The 20,584-nt window shown below is 41.4% G+C and overlaps 1 protein-coding gene across 4 annotated transcripts in view; it reads left to right on the top strand.

Moving 5' to 3' along the window:
• Positions 1–20,584, top strand: part of FSTL5 (follistatin like 5) — an 865,201-nt gene that overhangs the window by 218,522 nt on the left and 626,095 nt on the right. The gene's annotated exons all lie outside the window — the stretch shown is intronic.

Here is a 20,584-nt window from a genome sequence, read left to right as displayed (position 1 = left end):
ACCCATCAGTCAAGAATATGCTGCCTGCTTGTCCTGGGATAAAGCACAGTTACTTACCGTAACAGGTGTTATTCAGGTACAGCAGGCAGATATTCTTGCGTCCCACCCACCTCCCCGGGTTGGCTTCTTAGCTGGCTTATCATAACTGGGGACTGCGCGCCTGTGTCGGGCGGGAAGGCACTCGCGCATGCGCGGTGCGGCCTCTAGAACTTTCCAAGTTCTTAGAGTGCAATCACTCTAAAAGTGTCCGTACCGGGGCTCCGTCAGTGCCGTCACCCATCAGTCAAGAATATCTGCCTGCTGTCCCTGGATAACACCTGTTACGGTAAGTAACTGCTTTCTGGCCTGCCTCCTGTCCATATAACCAGCAATAGGGTACTATAGGAGGCCAGGGGCTACACAGAGAATGCTGTACATTACATGTGTCCATGCTTCATTCAGACAACCACTCTTGCTACCAGTTTTATAGCTGGTGTTAAGTGTGGATGCCTAAATGTTATGTTACACTGGTATTGTATGATGAAACCTAGGTGGCTAGGTTCCGCTGTAGAATAGATTTCTACGTATCACCCTCCCTCAGTGGCACCTAAACTGAGATGCCTAGTTATAGAATTGCTCCAGTTTCTGTCTAAAGAAATCAGAATGTCATCATTGTCTCTAATTTTCAAGCTTGGAAGAAAATGTTTAGCAATATCTGCTGAAAACAATACAAAACTCCATCTGTAATTTTAGGAGGTGATTTTTATTAGAGTGTCTATAAACATTTCGAACATCTGCCAGTTTAATATTTGCTGTGGGAGAGTGGGTGCAGTGCTCAAAACTACAGCCTCGGCACCCTGATGTTGTGGGTTCAAACCCATACTGCTCCTTGTGACCCTGGGCAATTCACTTAATCCCCCCCCCATTGTCCCAGGTACACTAGACAGATTGTGAGCCCACCGGGACAGACAGGGCAAAATGCTTGAGTACCTGAATAAATTCATGTAAACTGTTCTGAGCTACCCTGGGAGAATGGTATAGAAAATAGAATGAATAAATAAATATTAAATATATTTAAGGAGGAGAAATTAATGCCCAAAATCCAAACTATAATCTTAATCCCTATTCAGAAAGCTATGGTATTTGGGTCCCTTTTAAGATTAAAATTGTGATTTCTTTACTTTTTATTTTATAAAGGCAATATACAGTACGTACCTATGGAAACTGAGGGTATGACTGTATTTTTGCATGTGTATGCAAATAATTTACTATATATAAAACTACCAATGTGCCAAGTATACAGTACATGGGATCTTGCTACCACATATATGTATGTGAAAATAGTATGAATTGAAATGGAAGTTGAAAAAATAGAGTTGTCTAATATACTATGAGACTTAGTAAATAATGTAATAAAGATGTGCGTTTACTATGCAATAAATTCAAGTTTACTGCATGGTAACTGAAAAGCCTATGAGTTATTCAGGGCATTGACAGCACTTTCACTTAGCATCAATAACGATGACAATTTCCTTTCTGTCCATTAATTGCATTGCAGATAACACAATGCTGTTACTTGTTTAGGTGATATTAACTATTAACATGCAGTGGCATCTTTGTGTTAACTATAATTTACAGTCTCTGCTGTCACTGTCCATTTGCCACTCATTCTCTGCTGCACTTAAGAATGGTTGTTAATGCAGTAATTAGCACATGTTAATGGTTAATATGGTGTCACATTATCTATTAACTGTGTGCTGACTGCAGCATTAGCAGCCAACCTGGGTGACTTGCAGAATAGAATACTTGTCCAATCTAGCATCAAAAATGTGGAAACGGTGTGGGCGATTTTTATAATAGACTGCCTATTATGCATCAAAAACATGCACCTAGACTACAACAATTTATTTTAAGGAAAGAATTCTAATCTGCTGAAGATATAATTCTCCAAAATGAACATTTGTGGAGATAGAGGATGAAGCAAAGGAAACACAGACCTTATGGAGATTCTTGATGGCAGTCCATGAGGCCTATAAGGTTGCCACCTTAAATTTCACAAGGGACTACAAGCATAACACTCAGTTGTAAGAATATTTTACCTTCTTCCAACTGGCCAGACATCTCTTCACCAGATCTTCAGAGGCCTTTAATAACTTCCTCACACCATATCATCAAAGATAACAATGATGCCGAAGATGTTAAATCTTGTGCAGGCATATTGGAAACACCACCGCTTACAGCTCTGGTTACGTTTCAGACACCCTTTTCCTGCAGCTTCATGACTGCTTTTGCCACACTTGTGATCAGTGGACCTAATTAAATTTGGCAAAATTTCTCTGCACCTTTGACTGCAGTAGGGATCGCATAAGATATGTTAGTGGTTTGGTGAGCAGACACAACTGATTAAGAAGAAACAGTCTCACTAACCTTGCCCCTTCTTTTGGGCATATCAAGGTAATGTGTAAAGAAAAAGAAAACTATAAAGAAAGCTTGGGGCATGTCTCACTCTGATGTCAACTTGGTTTCCATTGATGTGTGCAACTTATAGAATTCTATAAGCTACATGTGTAACTTGAGGATGTGCCCCCTCCTTGCAGTTAGTTGTTGTTAAAAAAAATTTCTTACCCACTTATTCCCAGGTGGTTTACAAAATACAATCATAAAATGCAGGCACATACAATAATTTTGTGCAAACACACAATAAAGACATCGGTTTCTTCAGAAACCAATTATCTGACATTGCCACCCACATTTCGATGGAAATATTCTGCATGGACCAGAAATAAGCAATCATTTAAATGACTCCATGAATAAGGTGGTTTTTAATACCTTCTTAAATTTTAGAAAATTCAAGAGGGCTCTTAATGGTCCAGTGAGATTGTTCCATAAGGTCACTCCTGCTAAAGAGAGAGCAGAAGTTCTTATGCTTTCATAATGTGCTTTCAAAAAATCCATAAATGGCAATCATATCGTCGGTTCTGAGCGGTCAGTAGAGTGTCATCGCCTGGGTGAAGTTATGCTACTGACTGTTGGGCATTACCTCTTAGAATAGCACCTGGTGTCAATTTAATGGCATGTACCTAAGGGTATCGGTTTATAAAATTGCTTTCTATATGCATACTTCTGAAATTCCTTAAATATATGTAAGTAGAAACCATTTCCCAAATTCAGCCCCAGAAATGCCTCTACTCGGCATGGGCTAAGTATATGTGAAATTACATTATGTGCGCACTTTTACGTGCACATTCAACCAACTTTATAGCAAGCTATTTCCTTGCGTTTCTCCTGTTTTCTGCATGTAATGACTTTAGGACAGATTTTGTGCTGTTTACACTGCTACTTTAGAAACTTTAGGGCTGATATTGCAAAGAAACAATGGTAGATAAAGGCCAGATGGCTCATCCAGTCTGTCCATCCATAGCATCCACTATCTCCTCCTCTCTCTAAGAGATCCATTGTCCCTTTTTTGAATTCAGACAGTTTTTATCTCCACCAACTCTACTGGGAGACTTATTTCAGGCATCTACCTCCCTTTCTGTAAAAATGTATTTCCCTAGATTACTCTTATCGTCATTCTGTGCCCTCTCACTCCGGAGTTTCCTTTCACTTGAAAGAGACTCACCAGTTTTTAGACCTAAGAAGCTGAACTGAGTCTTTTCTGCCACATTTTCTTTTCTTTTTTTTTTTGCAATGGTTCTTTGTATCAGTACCTAAGTACAAATTTTAACATTTATTTTTTGTTTTATTATGTGCTTTTTTAATGTAACTGAAATCGCCCATTATTATACTGTTTCCCAATGTGCCATCTTTCCTAATCGCTGAAAATATTTCATCTGTCTGCTCATTCTGTCCTGGGGATAGTAGTATAACTCTACTTCTATAGTATATTCCAGTGTCTCTCAAACTTTCTCGAGCCAGGGCACACTAAAAGTAGTGCCCATGGCTTGGGCACCCAGAAGTGCGCGGACGTCGCCGTGATGACATCACGCATATGTGTGACAGCATCACTTCAACATCTGCGCATGTGAAGAGGCCCTCCAGATGGGCCTCTAGATCCCAGTTGGGGGTACCAGCAGGGAAGAGGGCTGGAGAGAAGGAGAAGCACTGGCGCCAGCTGATTGCCTACAGCAGCTTTTCTCAACTACTTCAAGCTAAGTACCTCCTAAGTCTAACAAATATCAACTGAGTACCCCAACCACAGACCTCCCCGTAGGCCCACCCAAGCTCTGCCCCAGATCTCATCCCCTTTACTAATTGTAATGCAATTTTTTCCATTAATTTTTCATATACACACAATATACACAGCAGATATAAATTCTCAAAACTGACACATTTCAATCACTACATTGAAAATAAAATCATTTTACCTACTGTCGATCCTCTGTAGGCTTTAAAGGTGAGACTAAGTCAATTCACATTCAAGATATTGAAGGGAATTGACTTAGTAGAGAAAGAGAGATTGTTCACCATCTCCAAAGTGAAGAGAACAAGAGGCCAATCGCTAAAGTTAGAAGGGAAAAGATTCCGTACAAACATAAGGAAGTTCTTCATCCAGAGAGTGGTAGAAATCTGGAACGCTCTTCCGGAGGCTGTTATAGGGGAAAGCACCCTTCAGAGAATCTAGACAAGGTTTCATAAGTTTGTACTGGAACAGAACATAAGCAAGTAAGGCTAGTCTTAAATAGGGCACTGATCTTTGACTTAAGGGCTGCTGCGTGAGTGGACTGCTGGGCACGATGGACCACTGGTCTGACCCAGCAGCGGCAAATCTTATGTTCTTATGAGAGTGGGAGGCCAGGGGGAAGCTGGAGGACGCTAGAGAGAATGGGGAAACAAGCAGGCCTTTGGCGATTCGAGCAGTGCTGGTGCTATACCGTGTAGGGAAGTCAGCTGGCTGGCACCTCTCTTCCTCCTCAGTGTGCCGTGGCATACTTGAAATCTCAGGAGGCACACTGTTTGAGATATATTCTTTCCCTTCACACATGGAATTTCTATCCATATGGATTCCACAATGCTATGTAATTCATGTAGAATGTTTTATTTTGTTTGTGCTATATGTTAAAGAGGGAATTGAATCAATCTCCCTATCCAGTTTGATCTACTCTTATCATTGCAATATAATTTGTGCTCAGGTAAAATGTCCCATTGATTGTCCTCCTTCCACCAGGTCTCACAGATGCTTATTATATCTACCTCATCATTCAGTGCTATATGAGCTCTTAACTCTCCTATTTTATTTTTTAGGCTTCTAGCGTTTGTATACAGGTACTTCAAATTTCCTTTTATCTACAGTTTGCTGAGAAGATGACAGGGATAATTTGAGTCCTTTATTCTGCCTTCATCTTAATTACTCCTTGGTTTTTTTCACCATTATTGAAACCTCTCTGCTGGGACTCCCTAAATATCCTGTTTCAGTAGCATCCTTCAAGTATACTCAACACTGAACCATCTGCTCCTAGGTGACTGTCTGTTTCCCCCCTCCCCCCATCTTAGTTTAAAAGCTGCTCTGTCTTCTTTTTAAATGTTAACGCCAGTAGCTTATTTCCATCTCTGTTAAGGTAGAGTATATCCTTTCGGAATAAGCTCCCCCTTTCTCAGAAGTTTGCCTAGTTCCTATCAAACCTAAATCCCTCAACCCTTCACTATCGTCTCAGCCACACATTGAAACTTCAAAGTTCTGCCTGCTTCTTGGGTCCTGCGCGTGTAACAGGAATCATTTCTGAAAATGCTACCTTAGAGGATCTAGATTTCAGTTTTCTACCTAAGAGCCTAAATTTGGCTTCCATAACCTCTCACCCATATTTTCCTATGTCACTGGTACCTACATGTGCCAAGATAGCCGGCTCCTCCCCAATACTGTCTAAAATCCTATCTAAGTGACACTTGAGGTCCGCCACCTTTGCACCAGGCAGGTAAGTGACCAGGCAATCCTTATGCCAACCAGCTATCTACATGCCTAATGATTGAGTCGCCAACTACAACAGCTATCCTAATCCTTCCCTCCTGGGTCTTCAATGTGAGAGGATATTGCATCCCCTGGTGGGCAGATCTGACTACAGGATTATTTCCTACATCACCAGGGTGATGCTCTCATTTTAGGAGAAATCCTTCCTCCACGGTTGCACAGAGGCTGCCAGATTGGAGATGGGACTTCTCTACAATTTCCTTTTAGGTCTCGTCTGTGTACCTCTCTCTGTCTCAGCTCCTCCAAGTCTGCTACTCTAGCCTCAAGTTAACACTCGTTCTCTGAGAACTAGGAGCTTGTTGCAGCAAACACACATATTTAGCTTCTTGCCAACTGGGAGATAATCATACATGTGACATTCAGTGCAAAAGACTAGATAGCACCCCTCTTGCGGCTGGACTACTATGTGCATCTTATTATTGAACTGATTAAACCCTATTAAGGTACTAGGAATATCTGACTAGTATAGAGAGCCTTGGGATTATATTGTATGCTTGATTGTGTTTGATTATTAGCAAGTAATGAAATGTAATAAGAATATGTAAAGAAAGAGTTCTCCTGTTGTCTCAATTAGAATAATTGATTATAAATTAAGACTATAAGTAAATAAATGAGCTAGGAGTGGGCAGGAATGAAGACTAAAGTTAGTCTCTGGCAGGCAGAGCAGGGTCTATCTCTAGCAGAGAGTTCAAGTTCAAGTTTATAAACTGTAAACCTGTAAGTAAGTTTGCTCTTTTAAACGGTTTCTATAAAGGAATCTACAATTGAATTATTATCCTTTAACTAAAGCCATTGTTAAAAAGTCTACCTAATTTGTTAACCTTGTTTCAACAAGTCTAGTGATTTTCCTTGATCTGTAGTATGTTCAGTTGGAGTTCCAGATTTTTCATCATATTAAATTTGCCAGTAAGAACTTTACCCCAATTATCTATAGAAGCGGTTGCCAAACTTGTCTTAGGGGATCCCCAGCCTGTCAGGTTTTCAAGATAACCCTAATGATGAGGCAGATTTACATATAATAGAGGTGCCCATTCAGATCTGCCTCAAGCATATTGCCTGAATGCTTTATGAATTGAAGAACAGGACCATCATGAGGACAGAGAGGCCTGTCGATTGTGTTTAAGAAACTGTGATTTTTGTGTGCTAGACTGTTGTGCAACTCTCAGTTTGAAGCCTCTCTGACTAGATGATCATGGACTAATGAACTAACCAAGATCCAGTTTTGTATAAAAGTAATCAAGATGACTGTAGTATGTGTGTGAAAGTTGGGAAGTGTGTGAGTGATGGGGATTAGGTTCACTGACTAATTTATTCTGATATTTATTAATAAATTAAGTATTGGTAAGTTGTAAAAGTACTGTAATGAAATGAACTGTGTGAGATAAGATTAAAATTGAATTGATTCAGATAATACTTGTTTCTATTAAATATTTAATAGCTGTTTTTAAGAATTTGAGTTATGCATTTTTTTTAGGGATATCTTGTAAACCCAACATACTGGGGGTCCCCCCAGGACAAATTTAACCACCACTTCTATAGATAATGTAGGTAAAGTTCTTGCTGGCAAAGTTAATATGATGGAGACTCAAGTTGCAGAACTCTGGAACTCCCAACTGAACAAGTTTGTCTCCAGGGGATGTCTGCAGTGAACAAATTTATCAATTGGGCCATGCACTATAGCATTTAGAGTCATGCCCGATCCAGGAAACCTCTTTATCTTTTTAACCATTGGGATAAACAGGTAATTGAACAGGGAAAAAAATACTACCTTAGCTCACCTACTCAGCATACCTATTGCCATCTTGGTTCCCCCTCTCCCCCCAAGGTTGTACCTGTAAATATTTCTTCCTCTTTCAGATGGAATGTGAGCTATATGAAAAAATGTGTACTATGGGGGTTATTTTACGTAGGGTACCCAAAGTTAGCTGCAGAAATGGGGGGAAATGGCAGTTGATTTCAGAAGTAAACTTAGATCCTATTCTATAAATGGGCACCTAAGTGTTCACCCATGTAACTGCAGAGGGTGTTCCCATGGGAGGGGCATGGACAGGTAGGGGGTGTGGCTAAGCACTGTGTGAGCATGTTATAGAAAACTACTGTATAAGTTGTGTGCCCAACTGCCTACATTTAGACATAAAAAATTACACCAGCTTTTGACTGGCATAAGCACTCGTGCCTAAAGTTAAGAATGCTACTTAAGTTAGTATTCTACAATAGCAGATCTGTGTAGAACTGCTATTATAGAATCGGCACGTAGGCCCAGATTCTATAAAGGGCGCCTAAATCACACCTAACATTAGGCACAACTTAGGCGTCCAAATAAAGTGGTTAATGAGCAATTTAAGGGTCTTAACAAGTGTTAATTGGCAAAGGATGTGGACGCGAGTTAGGAGACATGTCAACAATTTCATGAGCACCCATCAGGAAAAGCTACGCCTGAATAGATAGGCGTAGGGTGTGGCTTGGGTGTAACATGCAGGTTAGCATGCACAAATGGGGAAAATATTGTAAAATGCTTTAATGTATTTCTGCGGTCACCTGTTTGACCTGATACTATAAATGGTGCCTAGCAGCTAGGCACCACTCAGCGTGGCTATCAATCAACCACTAGGTGCCATTTGGAGAACCATGCCTAGCTGCACCAAACTTAACTTAGGCATCATAATTTTAAGTGTCGGTATATTAGGCCAGTGGTTATCAACTCAATCCTGGTAGCCCCTTGCCAGTCATATTTTCAGGATATCTGCAATGAATATGCATGAAAAAATTTGCATATAATGAAGGCAGTGTATGTAAATCAAGTTTATGCATATTCATTGTGGATATCCTGAAAACATGACATTAAGATATTCCACACCCAAACTCCAACCCATCCATGCCTACTTTTGGGTAGGCACAGGTAGGCACCTTGTAGATGCTTTCACGGCACCTCCTGAGTTAGGCACATACCTGAAAAACTAATTTTTATAGATAATTTTTTATTTGGTTTTTAATGGTGCTATTCAATTAACACCGCTTATTGAGCCAATTAAAAAATTTAAGTTAGGTGTTTAACTCAGTAGACGTCTTGATCTAGACGCCTATCAGTAGGTGCCATTTTTAGACTTGGGGCTTTAGTGTATGTTAGTCATGTGTTAAGGGCTTAACTCCCCTTTAGTAAAGGGATCTCTTAAGGTGCAGTGTACTAAATAATCAGATGAATGATGCAGCTGATTAGAAATCTACATGAAATGCTAAATGTGACAATGTGAATGGTTGAGTCCATATGTGTTAATGTGTGTTCATTCTTGTGTGCGTGTGCATTAGCCCCAATTATACATCAATTAACATACTATTTAATGCATGAATTCATGCAGAGATTCTTCTCTCCTTTTTGAAACATTCAAAGAAAAATCTTTATCAAAACATTCTTCATTAGTGATGTGAGATTGGGGTCTCAAAGTCAGTCCTCGAGGGCTGCAAACCAGTCAGGTTTTCAGGATTTCCCCAATGAACATGCGTGAGATCTATTTGCATGCACTGCTTTCAGTGTATGCTAATAGATCTCATGCATATTCATTGGGGAAATCCTGAAAACCCGACTGGATTGCAGCCCTTGAGGACCGACTTTGAGACCCCTGTGTGAGAAGGATGGTGATCAAGACAAGGCATGGATGTGTGCTTTCATGCCTTTATGCTTTTCCTTCCATTATTTAACTTCTAAATGTCTTGCATCTGTCTTTAGGGTGTATACACTGCATTTTTATTATGTTGTTTAGGAGACTTGGGATTTTTATTTCATTATTTTTTTCTTTTCACTTCTTTTCTTTCCTTTCCTTATATTATATCATATATTACTGACCAATAGCATGTGCTAAAATAAAAAATATATATATATAAAAAATGGCTTTTTCATTTATCATTTTAAAATCACATGATATTAAGCTGCCTGTTTCATTGCATGTTTGTTTCAAAACAAATAAACATCACTCTGTCTTTTGGAGTTAAACTTTGTATTGAACTGTTTGTGTTTTCTGTCTAGTCAATCTTGCTTCTGTATTGCTGTTTTAGACCATTACAGAAATGATCGCCTGGATGAACAACAGGGAGAAAAAATAGGCAAGAAAGAAAGGTTCAAGGTGAGAGGGAGGCTAGTACCAGTGGGATCAGTTAGAGACGAGAAAGGAGAGTAAATCTAGAAGAAGGAATGATTTGAACTTTTTCAGCAATGGCAAAAAAACAACAACAACAAAAAAGAGAGGATGGATTGGTGCAGGGTGGAGATGGCTGGAGAAATACAGATAGGAGTTATGTTGAAGATAAAGGGATGGGATAGAGAACAGAAGAATGTGGAGGTTGAAGAAGGAAGAGAAAAGACATTAAGCAGAAAGGAACACTTATATTCAAACTAGGAATTTCACACTACCTTTTGTGCCATTCCTGTCCCTACATCTAGGGAGGCCAATCAACAGATAATAAGCTGCTCTATTTTTTATGAAAATTATCTTCTCACCCAGAAACTGACTGAGGAGTACAGTATGCTTGGTTGCTTTTATTTATTTAACAATGTATAATTTACCAATCCTACCAGTTCCAAGTAGCTCCCTCAAAGGGAGATGTCCTTTTAAAGAACCTAAAGAAGTGAAAGGCAAGATCTGGAAAGTTAGTACAACTTAGTCAACAGCCTGGGATTTTACAGTATATTGACAGAACAGTGTTTTGCACTGGCACCATGACTTCAAGACAAAGCTGGAGAAGAAAATAATCATAAATCAACTCCAATGCATGTGATGAAACTGCACTATCACCCTCACTACAGTGATGGAACAGATGCAGGATACCCTGGCCCTGAAGACTCAGGCATGGAAACAGCAGGTAAGAACTGGCACATGTACTCATGATTTTTCTCCTCCAATGAAGGGACCATTTCTGTAGTAAGCTTTTTGTAGCCTGCTTAATTGTTGGAGGAAGAGTGATGGTTAGTATTCTTAAAAACTAAGGGAATGTTAGAAAATGGTGGTCAGCTAAAGGGAAAAAGAGTAGGATGGTGGTTGTCCATAAGGGTGGAGAGAAACAAAGAGAAGACATGAGGATTGGGAAATATATGTAGGCACCATTGATATCAGAAATGGAGGAGTGATATATTTTGGAAGCCACAACCATTCTCCACCCTTACCCTGCCCAGTTCCTGTTCCCTAAAACTATTGACATTGTGCACTAATTTGCCCATTACTCAACCACAGCAACAGTCACCATGCTCATCACTAATTTCTACATATATTTACCTACTATCTGTTGGGATTAACATTAACCTCATTGTATAACAGGGTGTCTCCTCTGAAGCTGCATACATTTATAGAATACTAGCACTTATGACAGTGAGTGTACACTTAGGCATATAAGTGCTAGCAGAGTGCTTAGTGGTATTATATAAAGTGTGTGCACAAATGCAAGAGGGCATTCTCTACAAGGAGCATGGACAGGCTCACACTTAGCATGCAACTTACAGTATTCTGTAAGTTACCCATGTAAAATGCCACACATTTTTGTCCACCATAGACCTGGTATAAGTGGGCGTGCCTATATGCAGATACACTCATGACAACTTATGCTAACATTCTAAAGCAGCATTTTGGTGAACATGTGGCCTAAATTAATGGCACCTAGATATAGAATCACCCCCTAATTGCTTAATGCACTTTAGTCAAAGGGCCTCTTTGTAAGTTTCAAGCTTATTAAATACTTGATATACCATCATTCACAAAATATCCAAGTGGTTTACAATAAAATTAGTAAAATTAAAAAAAAAAAAAAAAACAACCAATCTCTAGTGAAAAGTAAAGGGGGAGTAGACAGACTAAATGAGACTAACATGAAACCAGGAGGGAAAGGGAGGGATGGGGTAATATAATTACTTCAAGATGATAAAATAAAAAACAGGAAGGAAGGGAGCTAGATCGAGTTCAGAATGCTCAGTTCAGAGTGAGATCTCTTCGTAGATAAGAGAGAAATTAATATAGAAAAAAACGGAGGTATTTCAGGGAGATGTAATTGAAGCCCACACAACTATGAATGGTTTAAAATTGCCTGAACCTGCATTAACCTAAGATGTAGGCTGTGAGTAGGAATAAAAAAGTATAAGTATCTGTAAGTGAAATGCCAGAGGTCTCAAATTAAGAAAGGGAAGTTAGAATGGCTGATAGTGATTTGCATTTGTTAACACACAGTTTGCAAATACACCCATAAAAAGTTGAACTAAAAAGAATGATTGAAAGCCTGGAAAAACATGAAAAATGTTTTTAAAAAATGAACTGATTTTCTTTTTTTAACCTGTTCACATCCCTAGCATTAAGGAATAACCCAGAGGGCATGATCATTTTATAAAGGGCTTTTCATTTATAAAATGCATCATACAACTTGCCTTGGAGTGGTACACACAAAGGACAATATGCCACGCATGTTAAAAAAAATGTGTATTCTTGGTGCAAATTTAGGTGAACATGAGAATAGTCATACTGGGTCAGACCAAATGGTCCATCTAGCCCAGGTTCCTGTTTCCACAGTGGCCAATCCAGGTAACAAGCATCTGTCAGAAACCCAAATGGTAGCAGTATTCCATGCTATGGATCCCAGGGCAAACAGTGACTTTTGCATTGTCTGTTTCAATAGCAAACTATGGACTTTTCCTCCAGGAACTTGTCCAAGCCTTTAAAAAAAAAAAATCCAGTTTCACTAACCACTGTTACCACTTCTTCTGGCAATAAGTTACAGAGCTAAACTTTCTTTAAGTGGAAAAATATTTACTCTGTTTGTTTAAACAGGTGGCCTGTTTATTCTTTTCCTCAGAGTTTGCTTTCTGGAAGAGAGTTATTTTATAAAGGCATGTACATAGGTACATATACTACTAAGGAAGTCCCTGATTGGCTCAGGCGCCTGAGCTAATCATAGCCGGGGCAGGGCAAGGCCTAAGGCCCACATTTCTGGCGTGCGGTTGGCAGAGGAGCAGGAGGGACTGAGCTCCCCTCATGCTCCCAACTAAAGGGAGGGGGTGGCAGCGACAAGACCCGACCGGCAGGAGGGAGTTGGCATCCCTTCTGCCATTTCAGCACGGGGGTGTTCAGCAGGTGGGGGGAAGGGGCCGATGGCACCAATGGCATGAGGGAGTGGGCATCCGTCCTGCCATATTTTTCATTGTAGTTGGAAGCGTTTCGGGTGGCAGGAGGGAGTGGGTCGCCGCTTGCCCAGCATAGGGCGGGGGCATTTTTTTTTATAGGTCTGCTTGGTTTCTTTTTCATTTTTATGGGGCAGATATTTTGCGTGTGTAATACACACAAAATATCTGTGCCATGGAAAAAAGAAAGAACCCCCCCCCCCCCCAAACAGGCAGACCTGTCAAAAAAATGGCAGACCTGTCGGTAATAGTTACCAACAGCTCTACAGCAGTCGGGTTTTAGGATCATAAAACCCGATGCAAAATAGCCAAGCAAATGTTAGTGAATCAATCGCTTAGCTATTTTAGAAACATAGAAGATGACGGCAGATAAGGGCCATAGCCCATCAGGTCTGCCCACTCTACTGACCCAGCCCCAAGTCTACTATCCTAGGGAACCCACTCCTGGTGACAGGTTCCCTTGGCTTAAACCTCTAAGGGATCCCACATGGGCATCCCATTTGCTCTTAAATTCTTGCACGCTGTTTGCCTTGATCACCTGCACCGGGAACCTGGGGTTTTACAAATTTGCATGGCCGGATTGGAAAATGGGCAAACGAAGGGAAAAACAGGCAGTGGGCCATTTTGTAAATCATGTCAGTTAGCAACAATCGTCACTAAACCTGTTGCTGACTTTAGTGAATCAGGGCCTTAGTCCAGCGATTTTCCACTTTTGTTTTCCATTTTTCCGACAGAACAAAAACAGTGGAAAATCATTGGACTAAGTGTATAGCCCTAGATGAAGACTGCCCCAGCTTTGTTGGTTGGGCTGAGAACTTTTCAGCGGCCCCTCGCACAGCTGAGTTGATGTGATCCTGTGGGAAAGATTTGGAGGCATTTGCCCTTAGATATTTATTTATTTAAGCATTCATAGGCCACTTGTAGCCTAAGTGGTTTGTAATAACATACTCGAGTATTTCTCCATATCTTATAGACCACTTATAGCCTAAGTCAGTGTTTTTCAACCTTTTACACCTATGAACCGGCAGAACTAAAAGAATAATTCTGTGGACCGGCATCGGTCCGTGGACCGGCAGTTGAAGAACATGGGGCTAAGTCGTGGGCCAGACCCCGCCCATCTCCACCCAATCTCCACCCCAGACCCCGCCCCATAATAGTACTAATTGCACCTTGCACGTCCTTTGCCTCATTTGGAAGCCTTCCCTCTGACGTTGCAACATCAGAGAGAAGGCTTCCGGTTCAGGCGCAGGATGCCCGTAGGAACCACTGCCCATGGCTTTGTGCACTGAATCAGGTAGGAAGAGGGAGCTGGCTCGAAGATAACGCCACATCGATCGCACCGTGGACCGGCGGTTAAAGAACACTGTTTTGGGCCTGATGCACATGCTGGCCCTGTGAACCGGCACTGGTCCATGGACCGGTGGTTGAAGAACACTGGCCTAAGTGGTTTGCAATCACGTACTCAAGTATTTCTCCCTATCTGTCCCGGTTGGCGCACAATCTGACTAATGCAGCTGGGGCAATGGAGTGTTAAGTGACTTGGCCAGGGTAGGGTTACCAGATTTTCAGGAATGAAAATCAGGACCCATGGACCCACCCCCAAGCCCCGTTCTGCCACGCCCAGTTTTGTACGAGCCACACCCTGTTCCCCCCAGCCACGCCCCCTCAACCTGCTTGCTCCGTCAGGATGGCATCTGTGCATGTTCTGGTGTGACACGATATCACACCGCATGTGCATTACATCACCAAGTTGCATCCACGCATGTGCAGATGCCGTCCCAACGTCGCTCGTTGCTAGAAGCTTTTCAAAACCCGGACAAACTTTTCTATGGCTCTTATAGGAGATTTAAATCTCCAAATGCCTGTTACTTGGCACTGTTGCTCTCGTTCAACATTAAGTTTTGTAAAGCAGCCATTTCACCATTGCCAATTAAAGGGTTAAGCCTGAACATTTGCGTGTTGCAAAAAGCAAATAGAATTCTATGAGTGTTGGAGAAGCATCAGAGCATTTAGCGCTCTAGGTTGCAGTAGAAACTTCTACCGTGGCTTAGTATAAGGGTGTGTGTGTGTGTGGGGGGGGGGGGGGGTTGCAAGTGTGGGATCTGACTGCGCCCTGCCCATATTCCCACCTTGTATAAAAGCTCTTGCAGAGAACTCACAGATTCATGACAATTCCATCAAAATTAGGCACCAAAAATAGAGGTGCTACGTGCCTGTTCTAGAACAGTGATTGCAAGTGAAGTTGTGATTATAGAATGGTGTAAGTTGGCATGTACATCATAAATTCTAGGTACAAACACTTACGCTGTGTCAAAGGCTTGTGCAACATGTCAGTTGGCAGTTGCATGCATAAGTGATGTTATTCTATCAAGCTGAAAAACACACTCCTGATCCATCCTTGTACACATACCCTTTGTAGTTGTGCACTGTAGTATTTAGGTACTGGTGGCCTGATATTCAAAATGATTTAAGTGACTAGGAGAGGTTCTTGGCTATTTATATTTCCTGTCCAGACTAACCAGGCATTTTCAGCAGCAATTAAAGGGATAGTGCTGCTTAAAATGCCCAGTTAGCACCCAAGCTGAAACAGATTATTTTGTGGATGTTCCAGGAATGGAGATTGCACTTAAATTGGTTAAATGCTGATACCCTCTCTTAACCAGCTAAATTAACTACATAAATAACAACATAACTTGGACCTCATAAAGGCCCCCTTTTATGAAGCCGTGTTAGGCTTTTTTTTCGTTGGCCGTGGCAGTAAAAGCTCGGATGCTCATAGAATTCCTATGAGTGTTGGAGCTAATATCGCCATGGCTGTTGAGTTAAAAAAAAGAAAAAGTCTAACGTGGCTTCATAAAAGGGAGGGGGGAAATGTGGTTCTGTTATGTGGTTCTTCGTAGCTAGCTGGTTATGTTTTCACCTGGAAATTCAATGCCAGAGCCTGGACATGGCCCAGCTTTGAATTTCTGGGTATAATACCAGGGATGGTAAGCAAAATGCTGATTTCTGCCAGCTGGATATTGGGTCCTAAGTTTATAAAAAGTGCCAAGGTGTAATTACGGTTCATAGTATGTCGCGCACGAGACACCAGAGCACTGACAATTTGGCGCAAGAAAGAAACGCGCCATGGAAAAACTTAATTTTAAAGAGCTCCGAAGTGGGGTGTGAGTGGGGAACCCCCCACCACACTTTACTGCATAGTGTTTGTGCTGCTGTTGGGGGGAGGGTTGGGGAGTTGGAACCCTGCATAATAGGGAAAAAGTTCTGTTTTCTTTATAATGTGGGGGGTTGCACCCCCCACACACCCCAACGGCAGTGCAAACATGATGCAGTAAAGTAGGGGGTTCCCCCCCCCCACACCCCTCATTAGAGCTCTTTAAAATAAAGTTTTTCTGCGGTGCGCTTCTTTCTTGCGCCAAATTGTCAGCGCTGGCTTGTCGGCGCTGGTGTCTGGCATGCGATTATCCCTTCACCGTAATTACACATGTAGTTACAAATCAGGGCCACTTAAGTGCTGCTATTTGTACTTAAGACCAATTGGCACCTAATTTACTAATTGAGTTAGGCACACAACTGGCATTATTCTATAACTTGTGCACCCAAATTTTTACACCAGTCTGAAAGTTGGGGGTCACAACTTTATAGAATCCAGACCTATATGGGTTATGCATTATACTTGTTGAATATTGTTTGGTGTCCTAGTCACTGAAGCGCTGGAATGTTACATTCATGCACATAAGCACTGGTATTCTATAATCTTAGTGCTTAACATTGCACTTAACAATTACCTGTACACAGGTAATTTTCATAGCAACAGTGCATGCACACTATTGCATCAAAAGGGGTAGGGTTTTCTTTGTTGGGGGGTGGGGGTATGGTGGGTCCGGGGAGGACATAAGAGTCCAGTCCTCCGCGGGTGTTTGATGAAACTGCATTCCATGGTTATTATTGCTGTTGTACTTACTGTTGCTTAATAAAATAGATTTAAACATAAAAAACCCAGCACGGTCTGTATAGTGAGAAGTATAGGAGAAACTTTCACCAGGAATCAAAGTTTATTCTAAAGCATCTATAGATAACTTTTTCAATCATGAATTTAAACTCTTAGATCAACCTTCAAATGTCTGGTTTAGATAACTGGCTAGTTTTAGCTAGTTCTGTAGGTGGATTTTCAACTGGACCCAGATGACTGGCTTTTCAGCTAAAAGTGTGGAAGGGACACAGTCGACCAAATTGATATATCTGGTACATATGCAACATATACATAAAATTATACAGGCCTAACAAAGTCTTTCAATCCTTTTTGTGCTAGATCCCAACACGGTCCGTGTTTTGACTATAAAAGCCTTCCTCAGGGGTGTACAAATGAAGCCTGAACGTAGGGACTCTCCCATTCCTCTCTCTGGTTCTCCCCCATTCCTCTTTTTAATCCAGCAGCCGGCTCAGCCCAGTTAGAAGCATACAAGATATTAATCTCGATGGTTCCTGGCCGGACCGTGTTGGGGTCCAGCACAAAAAAGGATTGAAAGACTCTTTGTTAGGCCTGCATAATTTTGTGTATATGTTGTATATGCACCAGTTCTTTATATATTGTGAGCCTGCCGGTGCCGGGTTTTGTAACTGGCCACCGACCAGGGCTCAGCAACGACCGATCCTAACGTGCCTTCAAAAGAAGTTGAAGGTCCTGCTGGTCTTAAGAGTAAAATAAAACAAAAGGTCAGGAACAATAAAGTTTTCAATAAAACTGAGTCCAACTTTATTTCCTACGTGGCAAACTGCCACAGTTCAGGCTCTTAGCTCAAAATATGAACAGAAAATTTGGGCTTGCAAAAACATAGCCCACACCTTGCTTGCAGGTAAGTGTCCCAACGGTATTATTCTAGCACTGCCCTATCAGTCCCACAGTCAAAAGGGCAAAGTAAGGCTACAGGAATTACCCAGCCCTTACACTGGTCATTCACTATGTTTTAAAACACTTTTAGAACGCGCTGCCTAGGCCTGGTTTTTAACAGGCCTTCCCCAGCCAACTTAACAAAACAGCTGGTGGGGGAGGGGAGTAGTTGAATCCACTTATTTTAAAGCTTGCCAAAAATTGGCCCCACAATCCCGCCCTGAGGATCTTATGTGGATTCTCCCCACTACTATCCCCTTTATCCGGACAGTCACAAAGTCACATCCAAACAGAGAAAAAGGCAAAAGTCAAAATGTTCAAGAAAAAAAACACTTTCTTCCCTGACTCAGGCAATAAGGCACACCTGCAGCCGTGAACCTAGCACTGCTCACGCTGCTTGCACTGGCCTTGTGCTTCCAGACAGCCCCAAAAGAAAACCAAATTCAACAGCCACCAAAAACCACAAAGAAATCACACTTAGCTTTGGTCCATGAAGATTGCTTCTGGTTCCAGAGAAGTGTCCATGAGTTCTAGGGCATCCTGGCTGGCTGGTTGGTCTCAGGGACAGAGGTAACATCGGCCAGCTCAACATCCTGAATCTGAGAGGGTTCAGGAGCCCAGTCCCTTGAGCCCCCTTCCTGGGCTGACCCAGGGTAGACTGATTTGTTTCTCTTTAGTTCAGCCTCTAAATTCCTGAGCTGGGTACGCCCTAACCTGAAAGGGGGAGGGACAATCTGCTGCTTCTGCTGGGCTTTCTGATTAGCTCTAATTGGGTCCAGCAGTTGTGTCTTAGCTGTGCTGTGTGCCTGCCTCTTAGGCTGTTCTTTCTTTAAAGGCACCTCCTGCTGCATCAGGCTATTCCCACTCTCATCTTCCCCTCCCCAGGGTCCTGTCATCTTGTGGTTCAATGGGAACTCAGGTCTTATCTGCTTGTCTGCATTCAGCCTGTCACTCTGGTTAGCCCTTATTAAGGTAAGTTTAGGGTTAGGCGCAGCCTTCCCTAGCACAAGCCGGGCTTCAGGGCTAGGGTTGTGACTATATATATATATATATATATATATATATATATATTGGCTGCGCCTAACCCTAAACTTACCTTAATAAGGTAAGTTTAGGGTATATATATATATATATATATTTATTTTTTCAATAAATTGATTGTTCCTGAAGTTGGTTGACTATGTCCCTTCCCCACTCCTTTTTTATGGTTTACATTTTTACACATGGGGTTGAGTGTTTCCTTGTTTTGTGGGCTAAATTTTTATAACACATCCTTGATCTAACTGGTTAAATTGAGCCTAGGTAGATGTGTTACAGCTTGGCTCCTCCAGATCAACTTGACCAACTAGTGCCTGAAAAGTTGTACTTTAACTGGTTAAGTAAAAAACAAAACAAAACAAAAACCCTTGTAAAGGAGCATCTTTTTCAATTCTCGTCAGACAAATGTGCTTCTATGGCTTGCAGCAGCCGTTTTGAAGTTACCACTTCACTATAAGGGATTCATCAATATAGGCACGTGTGGAAGGGGGCAGGGGCCCCAAACCTACCTAGCTGCATCTTTGAGGGTGGTTGGGGAGGGTGATCAGGATGGCAGGCAGCTGGAACCATTGCCTAGAAGGTAACTAGGCTCCAGACAATATTTGTACTGGTGTCTGGTTACATTCCTCACATAAAGTTAGGACATACTTTTATTCTGCCCTAACTTTTTGGGGGTTCCTAGATGGTTAGTGGGTTAGGTAGCCACACTTCCCAAAATTTGCCCCAGTCCACTCTTAACCTTGCTAGTTAGAGGTTGGCCATTAAGAGGCAATATTCAGTGACACTTTCTGGTCAATTGCCAATTAACCCCAGAGAAGTGACTTAAAATAGTCAGAACTCTCCTGGATATTTAAATCACTGTGAATATCCCTTTATTTTTAACTACATAACTATTTTTTAAGATTCTAATTTTAAATTTCCTCAATCATTAAACCTCCAGAAGCATATTTGCACAAGAGTGCATAATAGTCATTTGATATTCCATTACTGTAAGCCTTTGATCTCCTGTGACTAATCTGAATTTACAACCCTGGAAGGTTTTTGTTATCTCAGACCTGTTGACCTAGAGGCTCATTTTCAAAAGAGAAAAACATTTCAAAACCATATTTTAGACATTTTTCTAGGTTGGTCATCTCCTGTTTGTCTAAATTTCAAAGGGGCATGTTGAAGGCATGTTTTAGGTGGGCTTAGGACTTGGACATTTAGTAGGGATAATAAAACATTTAAGAAAACATCCATGGCGCCATTTAGATGTTTTGGACTAGAACTGTGTTGCTTGTTTTTTTAAAAAAACAAGGGTCAAAAAGGTGTCCAAACTGACCATATGACCACTGGAGAGATTAAGACATGAGTCCCCCTTACTCCCCCAATGATCACCTCTCCCATCACCCAAAGATGTGAAAGAAACCATACATTCCAGCTTGTATTCCAGCTTCAGATGGCCACACAGACATAACTCAACAAAGCAGAGAGGCACTCTAGGGGGTACTGCAGTGAATGTTACATTAAAAAGTCACAGGTACCATGTCTCCATAACTTGCTAATATTGTATGGTGAGCCT

Source organism: Geotrypetes seraphini, chromosome 1 (genome assembly GCF_902459505.1).
Source record: "Geotrypetes seraphini chromosome 1, aGeoSer1.1, whole genome shotgun sequence".
In the NCBI taxonomy this organism is placed as follows: Eukaryota; Metazoa; Chordata; class Amphibia; order Gymnophiona; family Dermophiidae; genus Geotrypetes; species Geotrypetes seraphini.
Note: the sequence above shows the minus strand (reverse complement) of the source record. Positions and strands in the feature narration are given on the sequence as shown.